Below are 12,829 nucleotides of genomic sequence, written 5' to 3'. Positions count from 1 at the left end.
ATGACCAGGATGCTAAGCAAGAAAACACCTACCTAAGTCTTGATGTCCTATTTTGAAATGTCCCTAGGTGTTGTTGGTTTGTTGCGATGAATAATGGATGGTGCTTAGGTATATTGTTCATCACAGTTTACAAGTATGGACTTGCATTTTGCAAATACAAAAATTGAGGTTTGATTCTTGAATAAACCCATTTTGAAAACAAAGTTTTTTATGCTGCACAATGCAAATGAGATGCTTATGTTACACTTGATATTTGATCTCAAAAATGCAAAGACTCATTCCCGTAGAGGGCACCCTGTGGGGTAATTTGTTGCATCATGTACAATTAACAGGCAACGAAAGACCCATTTTGAAATCAATCATAAGAATAATTGATTTGTGAAGAAAACCAACCATAGAAATCATTGACTTTAGATTAGAACAAATAAGTACATCATTGCAATTTAGTACAGTCTCCTGCCACCTATGTTTCCAACTACAGCTCTGCTAAAGAACAACCCTTTTTCGGGTCAGAGAGATGCCTTCTCAAACAGAAAACCTTCTAAATGGTTCTAGCCATTTAAATTTTTCAAAAATTCTCTATTACTAGCCTAAATAAAAAAATTGATCTAAATGACTTTGGAAACCAGACACGTATTTTGCAACTCTCAATTGATTTTTGATCATTTCCTCACCTCCTCATATTCAGCTTCAGGTGCCTCAGTTCCCCCTTCTGATCCAGAAGAAGATGACCCACCAGATTGTTGATGCATATGCTATCCTATTTTCAAGGATACTTGACTTACAGCATCAGTTTTTGCTTTGATCATATCCAAGTCATCACTGGACATGGATTTCTTCAAATCAACTACTGTCGATTCGATTTCAGTGACTACATTTGCAGGAATCTTGTCCTTGTAGTCACTTAAGCTCTTCTCCACACTGTATATCATGCTATCTGTGTGGTTTCTAGCATCAATTAACTGTTTCTTTTCCTGATCCTTTTGGGCATGCATCTCAACTTCCTTCACCATCTTCTAGATTTCATCGTCTGAAAGCCCTCCAGATGATTTTATAGTAATTTTTTGCTCCTTGCAGTGGATTTGTCACAGGCAGATACAATCACTATACCATTTGCATCAATGTCAAAGGTAAATTCTATTTGGGGAACACCTCTAGGAGTTGGTGGAATACCAACCAGCTGAAACTCACCTAGAAGCTTATTGTCTACAGCCATTTCATGCTCTCCTTGGAATACCCTTACACCAACCTGAGTTTGACCATCTGCTGTAGTTGAGAATATCTGACTCTTCTTCATTGGGATTGTTGTATTTCTTCTTATTAACCTAGTGAAAACCCCACCAAGTGTTTCTAATCCAAGAGAAAGAGGAGTCACATCCAGTAAAAGCAGTTCCTTTACATCACCCCACAGAATTCCACTTTGGATGGCAACACCCATTGCCATAGCCTCGTTTGGATTAACACATTTACTTGGCGTCTTTCCAAAAATCTCAACAACAATCTCTTGAACCCTTGGCACCCGATACATTCCTCCCATAAGAATAACTTCATCCACTTCCAATGTCGTAATCCCTGCTTTTTTTGGACAATTCTTGCAAGGGATTCTTGTTCTCTCGATTAAGTGATTTGCTAACATTTCAAACTTTGAACGAGTTAATGTCACATTCAAATGCTTTGTACCAGATGCATCTTTTGTGATAAATGGTAGATTAATCTATGTCTAAGAAGAAGATGACAACTCCACCTTCGGTTTCTCTACAGCCTCTTGAAGCCTTTGTAAGGCTAGCTTATCCTAGGATAAGTCATTTTTTGTCTTTTTGAACTCACCAACTAAATACTAGAGCAGAGCATTATCAAAATCCTCACCACCCAAAAAATATCACCATTTGTGGCCTTGACCTGCAATAAAAAGCTAACAAGGTTACAATAATTTGCGTGACAAAGTAGAGAATGAGAAGAAATAAATAATCAAAGTAAAATAACCTAACATCTCAAGGGAAGGAACATGCCTCGAATACACCATTGGATATTTCAAGCATTGATACATCGAAAGTACCCCCACCCTAGAAACAAACTTTCAACTGGAAATTCCAATCATACATTGTTGAGGTGGGCAGAGCATTAAGCCATCCACTCAGGTTCTATCCTCACTGTGTTGAAGCAAGATGCAAGTCTGTCGGTTCATTGCAGCACAAGCATTGCCAAATATGCAAATTACAAGTACAAATGATTAAAAAAAGAAAGAAGCCAAGTATTCAACAATAAACAAGTGAGAATAAAAGGTTGGACATGACTATCACAATCCCCTAATCTAAAGACATACCTGGCATTCTCAGACATCTAACCAAAAGATCTTTCATTTCATCTGACAATCAAGTTGGGTAAAATTTACCCACTATTTCTTACCAAATAGTGCCATGTTTATGTCCTTTTATTAGCTAAATCCAACAATCAAGCAAATTTCTCTACAACATTGCCAACAAGGCTCAACAATGCTTTAATCCATCCATCAGGTTCCATTCTGGATGTGCTACATCCCACTAGATGGCCTCAGTTTTGAAAGGGACGAAGCTAGATGCCAGTCCGTTGCAATTCCTTACTTAAAACACTTTCCAAAATGACCAAAATATTTACCAATCTGGTGCAATTCCTTACTTAAACACTTTCCAAATAAACAAAATATCTATTGATTACATAAATTCTATAATCTATATTAAAAAACAAAAAACAAAACTCACAGCCAAATGTTTTGCATAGAAAAGGTGCAAAAATATAAATCTCATTCTTGATATTTATGAAAGAAGTGTTGTGGAACCACACAACATTTGGTTTTTGGTGGGATATAATAACATACTCACAGGTAATAACATAATCCCTCACTCTAGTGACTATAATTTTAGCGTATTTGTGTGTAGTCTTCTTACATTAGCATTTATTTAGGTGAAGATTTTTTCCTGTATTAATACTTTTTATTCTAATATGAAACTACTTTACAACCAGGTTACTCTATCATCCAAAGGATATCAAAACATTTAGCCATATGGAGGACAAATCAGAGCAAGCTAGCTAGGATAACATTCTTTTCTATCTATTTTAAAACTATGGTGCAAAAAAATAAATTGATGGTTTTCAAACAAACCAGAGGCATAGTTTGTTTGGCATGTTGAACTTTAGTTGACTTCTACTCTAACAGTTTTTTGAATGAAATGAGAAAATTTTCATTTATAACAATCCTCTAACATCAAAATCCATTGATAAGTTTACCTCATAATCTTTTACGAGACAAAACGTTTTCCTAGAAGAACTTTACCTTAAAGGATCTCGATATGTGTCAATATCTAGAAACAAAAATGGTGAAGTTGCCATAACTTATATGCATACTACAGAAATTGAAGCTCTCCAAAGCATTTGCATGCTGACTACTATATGGAACCAATGATACAAGAACTAGCAGTGAAAGAGAGTGTGGAACCTAATTATTGTTGTCGGGTTAAAGATTTTGTCTTAGGTAGAAAAGGTTATGGATTAGTGAAGTTTTTCGGGAAACAGATGTTGGATTCCTTGGCTTGGAGATTATTATGCAATTCAACAAGAGCAAGATCCTTATGTACATGGATGAAAGCAAAACACCTCCTATAGGCCAGGGTATAAACAAGCTTGCAAAAATATTATTATTAAATGTAAAATGCAAGGACAAAAAGAGAGGTCAAGAGTTCTTAGAAGGCCCTGAGGTGGAAAAATTTGAGAAAAGGATAAAACAAATCACTGAAGAGAAGGGTGCCAGCTTTATTTCATATAATGCTAGCAAGGGAGAATGGAAATTCCAAGTAAAACATTTCACTAGATATTGCCTGGATGGGTTTGACAGCAAGTGATGGAGAATCACTTGTGAAGCCCTGTAACAACTCTACATCTAAACATATATTGTAGGGGTTGAGTTGCATATACTTGTTCTGATATTCTACTATTCTGTGATTATAGTACCTTGCCCCATGGCTATATTAGGAAGCACAACTAATTTGATGTCTGACTTGTGTGTATGGAGTTTGTTGTAATGGGAAATACATTTCCATATGGGGTGCATTCAACTTGCATCTTGTGACAGGATTCATCATTGCACAACATCCCCTGCAAGCTATTTTTTGTTATTTTGCATATAGTTGAGCCAATGTTAATGTCTCTGCTTCGAATACATTATTTTCACCATACATGTTATTTCTGTTGATTGTGTTTTGGTCTAATGTTCAATCTCTCTAGATGCAAGGATTGCTCACATTTGGCTATAATTTTCACATAATTCATAGATATAGCTTTCCATAATTTGTTTACAAAATGGTAATGCCAGTTTTTTCAGTGATAAGCCTCCCAATTTCCCCATAAAGGATCATGTAGGTGCGCTCTGGAAAATGGCAACGAGACCCATGCCCATACTTGTGGTAATAGTCTAATCGTCTAATTGCTCTACAATATTCATGGCTTATAAGATTTTCAATCATTTTTATATATTGAGATCAATGACATTAAAAACTGAAATTTTATTTAAGATTACATGCCATAGACAATATAAAATTATAAATACAGTCAACTGAAGAACAAACATTGAGTATCAAATATAAATGTCAATATGAATATGTGTTTTACAGGTATAAGTTTCAAAATTTCCATATTTATTTCTTACATTAGGGTGATGGATTATAAATACAGTCAACTGAAGAACAAATATTGAGTATCAAATATAAATGTCAATATGAATATGCATTTTACAGGTATAAGTTTCAAAATTTCCATATTTATTTCTTACATTAGGGTGATGTTGCTATTGTTTAAATTGGTTCATCTCTTGTTAAGTGGGACACTATTACCTATATTAATGAAACATTTCTTCTTAATTTATTTACATAGGTAGGGTACCCCTATTTTCCATTTCCCTATACAGAACTTTGGTCACATCTTCTTTCTTTTATGCTACTATTTTCTAGCCTTACGACGTTTCCTTTGCAACATCTCGTGCAATTGCTAGTATTTACTTTTAATTATTTTATTTCATATTAAATTGGTTTTTGAAATGTGTAGTTCAAATTTGTTGTTTAGAATATATTTTTGAATATATAAATAGATTCAACGCTTTGAAAGCCCCACTTGAATTTTACAGATTAAACAACTTAAACTCAAGGTTTTTGATTTTTTTATTAAAATCAAGAAAAAAAATGGCCTAGTTTAATTCATAGACAAAACAACCTTTTTCACTGGAATTCACCAAAATACCACATACAATTTCAATTTTTTTTGTTATCATCACTCTCAAAAACCCTGGGGCACTAGAATTATGCAGGTTAAACAATTTAAACTCAAGTTTTTAAAAATCTGTGTGAGCTTTTGATTAAAATAAAAAAAAATGGTCATGAAAAACTATTTCGTGGCGAAAAAAAATTGCTACAAAATCATTTCATCTATAAATTAAACTATACTTTTTGAAATATCATATTAAATCAAATATAATTTTTTATTAATTATAAAGTATTATTTTAATTTTAATCTTTTTAATTTTTAATTTTTAAAAACCATTTTTTAAATTAAAAAACCTAATATTTCTCCAATTAAATCAATAACAACCCATCTGAAGACATTATGACAAAAAGGTATTTCAAAATTTATTACAGAGGAAACAAATACAAACCTAAATATATCAATAAAATAAAACAAATAAACATTCATATGGAAGTCCAACTTTAAACATATAAATATATGTCAACTTTTAGATCTTTTCATTTACATGGAATCAAAGAAAACCCAATACAATTTACAAATTTAGTTTTAAAAAACTTATATAAATATACGTCGACTTGTGATCTTTTCATTTAAATGGAATCAAAGAAAACCCAATACAATTTAAAAATTCAGTATTAAAAAAGTTATGTCTTTTATTTGTATCTTGTATATGTATTTTTGTTAAAACTCTCCCCTCTTTTTTCCCCAAAAAAAATATTAAAAAACATTTATAATGAAATAAATTATTCAAATTAAATGTAAAATTTAAGGATTAACCAATTTAATTTTCCAAAACAATTTAAATGTTATATAATGTGTATTTTTTTAATAATTATTATAAAAATATATAAGTTAAATCACAAATTTTCACTAAAATTATCGACCAATAGGGAGATCGACCGCCGGTAGAGCGACCTATATCTATAATACAAGGACCTTGATGCGCTCGACCGTTAGGGGAGAGGAAGCGTCCTATCTAGGTTTGGTTGTCCGCAGTAAAAAGTATAATATTAGGTTTGGTTGTCCAGGGTAAAAAGTATAACATTACGCGTAGTTTAATAAGGCGGAGTTGTTCGGAAGTTATGGAAATTTTGGGTATATTTAGAGAAAACACGGTAAGGATTTTTGTAAATCCAAGTTATAGTTGTTAAACTCCCAAATTTTAGGTGTTTTAGGGGTTTTTGATGGTGCTGAATCTATTTCCACCATCAAAAACACGATTCAAGCATTGTCTCTACAATATTTTTTGAAATTTTTTGCCCAAATTCAAGCCACTTTTAACTATCCAAACAATTCCTCCACCGCATTAAACGATTCATAACATTATATTCCACAAAGAAATAGTCAAGCTTAGTCTTCTCACCAAAATATGACGAGAGTAACCCAGAAAACACGGGAAGACAACACAAAAACACGGGATTCGCAGTTAAAAGTATAATATTATATTAGGGAATTATCCACAAGGAAATGGTCATCGTCAAGTTGAGTCTTCTAACCAAAATAACATGAGAGTAATCAAGAAAACACGGGAAGACAACCCAAAAACATGGGCTTCTTATGCACTATGGGGAATTTTCATCATTAAAATTACATTTTCAAATATTCAATATATATTTAATACTTTAAAAAATATTTTTGCTTTAGGGTTGTAAATTTAAACCATTAATATTTATAACTTTAAGCATTATTTTTTAATTTAATAAAATTAATTATAAAAAAGAATTTTAAATTTTAGTATTTAAAATTACATTTTTTTTAATATGTGGAGTATGTCTTAAAATTGCTTTAATTTGGTTAAGAGTTCGTCTTTCTAATATGTAAGGAAACAAAATAACTTCCCAAGACCTAAAGGCATTTGGCATGAGTGAAAACTTGCCCCCTTACTAACTACTAGTTGGTTATTCACATGGCATAATTTTCCATGAATAAAAGTGATGAGTCAACATAGTTATCTTCACTATTGATTTGACAATTAAATTATAATAAATTTTCCCACTATATATAAAAAAACTAATTTTAAAAACAGAAAAAAATACAACACACCAAACCACTTCACATTCAAGATAACAAAGCAGGGGATATGTCAGCAAAAAGGTATATGATACCATACCTTCCATGAATGCAGAGTGACATTCCACTCATTTAGAACACCTCGTTTCATATTTCAAACCCTAAAATGGAGGAGAGGGAATACGAGTTTAAATTAAATCCGGTATTTGGGTAGCAACGATTGTCATCTGGGTCCCACAGACGGGCCGGCCTTTACATGACTTATCATTCTCGACTGTGGACGGGAGAGCGTTGTCGGAACACGGAGGGAATTGATTCCGTTGAATGAGACCGTGGCACGCATTTTTAGGCGTTTGTCGGATTCCGTCCTGCCGTAAAACCGTATAATCTTTAAAAGGCAGAAAAAGAATTGGCCGGCGTATTGAACGGCTAAACCCTCCCCTTCGTAAAAGAATTTCCATGTTACTCTTTAGATACGGAAAGACAATAGCAATCCGGGAAGACCCTATTATTGGAATTTGGGAGCCTCCCACTAAAGTCTAATATTGAACTTAATTAACTTTCAAAGTAAATAATCTCTATTATCACTAATATATATGTGAGGGTTTCATCTTTGGATTTTTTCGAGAAAACTGGTAAATGGCAGGTGTGATCAGGATACAAATTGATTAATAAATTGCTGGTTACAGGGTATCAAATATAGTAAAAAAAAAAAAATATTTCCATATCCATCGTAATATTATATAATCAAAATTAAAAAATTTTGATGAAATCTTGTTGCAAGCTGATTTGTTTGTCAGTTATAGTTGTTTGTAATAAGCTAAGTGTGTTTCAAATTTTTACTTTATGTATTATGAATAATTAGATTTAATTTATCAATTTAAATAATACAAATCAAGATTTTATATCAAAATTTTCACAGCACCAAATGTTTTTACAAAATAACACTAACTACAACTTTCCTTTTCAAATAATTGGTAGAGACGTGATTCAGACGGTCATCATTGTCGAGAGCAGCTGGGGAAGCGTTGTCGGCACACGGTTTGGATGTTGATGCCGTCAACAGTGTCAGACACGACGCTCCCTTTTTTAAATGCCGCGTCTGTCTGTTTGCGTTCCTTCCGAGCGTGAATATTGAGATATAAAGTGGATGTATGTTGTTGTTGTTTTTTTTTACTAATTTAGCTACATGGGAGAATCATGTTATTAAAGTGTTTTAAAATCCTACTAAAACATTTGGATATAAGAAATGCTTATGTGATTGATTTGTAAAATATAATTGATTTAGTTTTATTAAAAGTTGAATTTGTTCTAAATATTTAGTGTAATTTGAAAAAATGCATACACAAAGATATTGTAATAACTTATTAAATAAGATGTTGTAGTGAAGCATTAAAACAAATAATAATAACAAAAAATAAAAATAATAAATCAATTTAATTTGTTAGATTGTAATTTTTTGAATTAATAAAATTATAATTAAATTTTTTTTATTATTAAAAATCATAATGTATATATATAAAAATAAAAACTTATTCATAACTATATTGCAAAATTTCATATTTAACTTTAATTAAAAAACATGTAATTCATATATATATATATGTGAATTATCTATAAAATATAAATAATAATTATAAATTAAAATCTTCTATCATATGGTGTGGCAAGAGGGGGAAGGGCTTTGTATAATTTCGCTGGAAAAATGGTATCAAGATATCCATGGAGATTAGGGTACATGACCAATAACCATGCAAAGATGGTTGGTTTATTGGAAGGTTTGATCCTGGCTAAGGAAATTCACGTGACACACATTTATATTCTAGGGGATTCATTAATAATAATTCAATGTAGAAAATCCTTGAAACCTTGCAACTGATAATGAGAACAAACTGATCACAAAAGACACAATATTTCTCTACCAAAATTTTGTGGAAAGAAAACAATCAATAGAAACACAATCACACATAGAACACACAATATATCCGAGGAACCCAATTGGGAAAACCCCCTACTTGTTTGTATAGAATCAACTGAGCAATCTGATCTATTACATAGAATTTGCTTCAACTTCCTGAAGCTACCTGCAATATTGATGACATCTCTACACAATACTTACCCAACACTAATGGAAATAAGGCCTGCTAGGAGCCTCCTATTTCCTAGCACAAATCCTTCCTAAAAAATAAGAGAATTCCCTATTTCCTAGCGCAATTCTCAAGAGAAATTGCTCTGCTCAATCCTTAAGCCTTGCACACAAAAAACTATGTACAATAAATAAATACAGTTGTGCCTTCATTCAATCTCAATAGGCAATTTGAATTACATGACCTAGTAGGGCTAAAAATAGTAGTTGCTTCTGTTAACTGAGAGTAAGTTGAGTAACACAAAGTCAACTACTCAACTAAACTCATGTGTATCTCTATTTTAGAACAAGAGATCAGTTAACTAACATACACTATAGTTAACTGCACTAGATAGCTAATTTTAGCCATCAACTAGTCCACAACAAACTGAAAGCCATTTAACTTTAATTAACTGACAGTAAGTCAATGATAGGACACATCACACATGTTAACTAAAAGCTAACTCAAGAAACTATGAGATTGAATTTGAATTGACATCTTTGACTAAGGCACAAGTCAAAGAAGCTATTCCTTGCTACATTTTCAATGCTCCCTCTTAGCGAGGAAGGGATTCTTGGAAGAACCTTGTCCACGTGGATCTGTCTTCAACTCTACTAAGTTCTTTGTTGCTGCAATTGCTACCTCTCAACTAGAAGAATTATTTGTTTCCTTCTGCAGAACCTACTTTGAAGACCCATTCTTTCCCACCATGCTTTGCGACTTCACCACTTTAGTCATAAGTTCCATATACCCTATGTACTTGGGCGTCCGCTTCTTGATGTTGGGAGACTCAAATCTCTTATGAGCTCCCTTAACCAAATTCTCTGTCATCTTGGCTCAAACTTTCCCTATACTAGAAGTATTCGACTGAGTAGGTGCTTCCACTCACCCTAGGCTATGGTGATCCAAACTTAAACAAGAACACAACAAATCACAAAGATAACCATAAATATAGATATGCAATAGAGATAGCATTTCATTTCATTAATATTAAATACTGAAATATGCTTACAAACATAATGGAAATAAACTAGCTCGGGCGATGGTAGCTTATCTCTGAGAAGAGATGTGGCAGCTACATGCCTCTGAACTATGTTAAAATGAGGCTCAAGGGCCTATTTATTATTGAACAACAAGGGAAAACCCTAAAAAACCAAAACCATAACCCCAAGAGATGGAACACCAAGAGTTTGTGGGCCCCGTTGGGGTTAGTTGGGCAGTCAACTTCCCGAGGTCATAACTTGGTCATATTATCTCTGTTTGGCACGTACGATACCTTGTTGGAAATATCTCTCTAAGTACTATAGGATTTGTAGAAAGCCCCTACTTATAACTATGAGCCTGCTGCAAACCTCAAAAAGACTCCGTTTAGGGGGTCAAAACTGCTCTGGAAGTTCAGGACCCGAAAAACTGCTAAAAATAGTAAATGCTGCAATAAATAAGGAAACAGATGAAACCAACTAGAAGTATAGGTGGAATAGATGGGTGGCCACCAATATCCACCTGGATCAGTCCTCCCTCTTTAGGAAGCAATGGTTCCCATTGCATGCAGAGCCTCCATGAGGTGAGGAAATTTCTGTTGAACTTGGTCCCGGGTGAACCACTTTCCTTGGTGAAGGAGATGGCCTGCTTTGACAACTCGATATAGTTGGATCCATTGTTGGTGGGTGTTCTTGATTTGCGTGTTATTTGTGGCTTGTTCCATGCATTCTGGGTTTAGTTCTATTGGTGTGAGTTGTTCTGCAATGTCGGATGTGTCCAACAATGGTGGAAAGTATGACCGAAGGTAGTCTACATTGAATACTAGGTGTAGACCAAGGAATAGTGGAATGCTAAGCTCGAAGGTGTTGTCCCCTACAGCCTTGGTTATGGTTTATGACCAATATCAGAGCGAGTGAAGCTTGCAGTGGGGTTCAACGAGGCACTCCTTCTGCAAATGTAGCCAAACTTTGTCGCCCACCTGGAACTTGTGTGACACTTGATGTTGATCATGGCATTACTTGTACTTAGCATTGGCTTCGTCCAATATATCATGGACTTGCTGGCGGATGTATTGAATGTGCTCAAAGAATTTGTTAGCCTTGTTGGCTTCGGATTGGATGTGTTCCAAATCTGCCTAAGTAGCTGCAAATGGTATGGCTACATCAATGGGACATAATGGTTGGAATCCCAACCCTACCTAAAGGGGTTGTGGCTTGTTGAGCTATGGAGAGATATGTTGCAGTTGTGATGGACATAGGGAGATCCCATGTGCGTGGATGCTTCAAGTTGTACATGCACAAAATGTGTATGATCATCCTGTTGACGACCTTTGTTTGGCCATCAGTTTGGGGTTGGAAAGCCATGGACTTAGTAAGTTTGGTATCCAATATCGACCAGAGACTTGACCAAAATGCACTCAGGAATTTGTTGTCCCGATCTGAGATAATGGGCTGTGGGATCCCAAAGTGTACCCACACTTGCTCAAAGAAGAGCTTAGCAGTGGCCTCTGTTGTGATACTCTTCTTGCAAGTCGCCATAATGGCCATCTTATAGAATCTATCGATGACCACGAAAACATAGTCATTTATGTGCTTAGTAGAAGGAAGGATCGACATGTAATCCATGGAGATGGATTCCCAAGGTTGAATAGGAGTAGGAAGAGGAGTATATAGGCCTTGATTCTTGATGGTTGGTTTGGTAATGACAAAAGTAGTGCATGATCTAATGTACTTCCCAACATCCTTATGAAGGTTCGGCCAACAAAATTATTTATATAGTACTTCCATTGTTTTCTCTACTCCGAAATGTCCAACAACCCGACTGTAGTGTGCTTCCAAAATCATCTTGGCACGCTCACTTGAAGGAACACAAAATTGTCCCAGGTGGCATAATAGTGCATCCTGGAGGTGAAAATTTGGAACTTGCTTACCTCTATGAGTTTTTGTTATGTGTTGTCGAATTCTTGATCGCTCTTGTAAAGGTGCGGCCACCTAGAAGTCTTGTGCCCATAGGAGTCAAGCATAGTGATCAGAGCCATGACTAGTGGTCGGCTAAGGTAGTTTTATACATTATTGGTGTCGCCCTTCTTGTACTTAATGTTCACATGGAATTGTTGCAGGTATGTGGACCATTTCTAATGGCGATCATTCTGCAACTTCCGTTGTTTCTGTATGAACTACAGGGGTCAGTAGTATGTGTGGATGATCGTTTCCTTCTTGAGAATGTAATGCTTCCATTGATGATAGGCCTGCATAATGGAATAAATTTCTTTTTCATAGTTGGGATACTTTCAGATTGTGTCTGAAAGTGTCTCACTGTGGTAAGCCATCAGATGCTCGTGTTGAGTAAGAACTGCACCAATGGCGTAGTCAGAGGTAGTTGTTTCAATCTCAAATGGTTGTTGCTAGTCTGGTAATGTGAGCACTAGTGTAGAGCAGAGGCGA

At 34.5% G+C, this 12,829-nt stretch overlaps 1 pseudogene; it reads right to left on the bottom strand.

The window, feature by feature from the left end:
• Positions 1-662: 662 nt before the first annotated feature.
• Positions 663-7,739, bottom strand: LOC149166673 (heat shock 70 kDa protein, mitochondrial-like; annotated as a pseudogene).
• Positions 7,740-12,829: the final 5,090 nt, after the last annotated feature.

This window comes from Pinus tabuliformis, chromosome 5_1 (genome assembly GCF_031772625.1).
Source record: "Pinus tabuliformis cultivar Carrire ecotype Pingquan chromosome 5_1, CPIR1, whole genome shotgun sequence".
NCBI lineage: Eukaryota > Viridiplantae > Streptophyta > Pinopsida > Pinales > Pinaceae > Pinus > Pinus tabuliformis.
The sequence above is the reverse complement of the archived record's forward strand: the minus strand, read 5'-3'. Positions and strand labels throughout refer to the sequence as shown.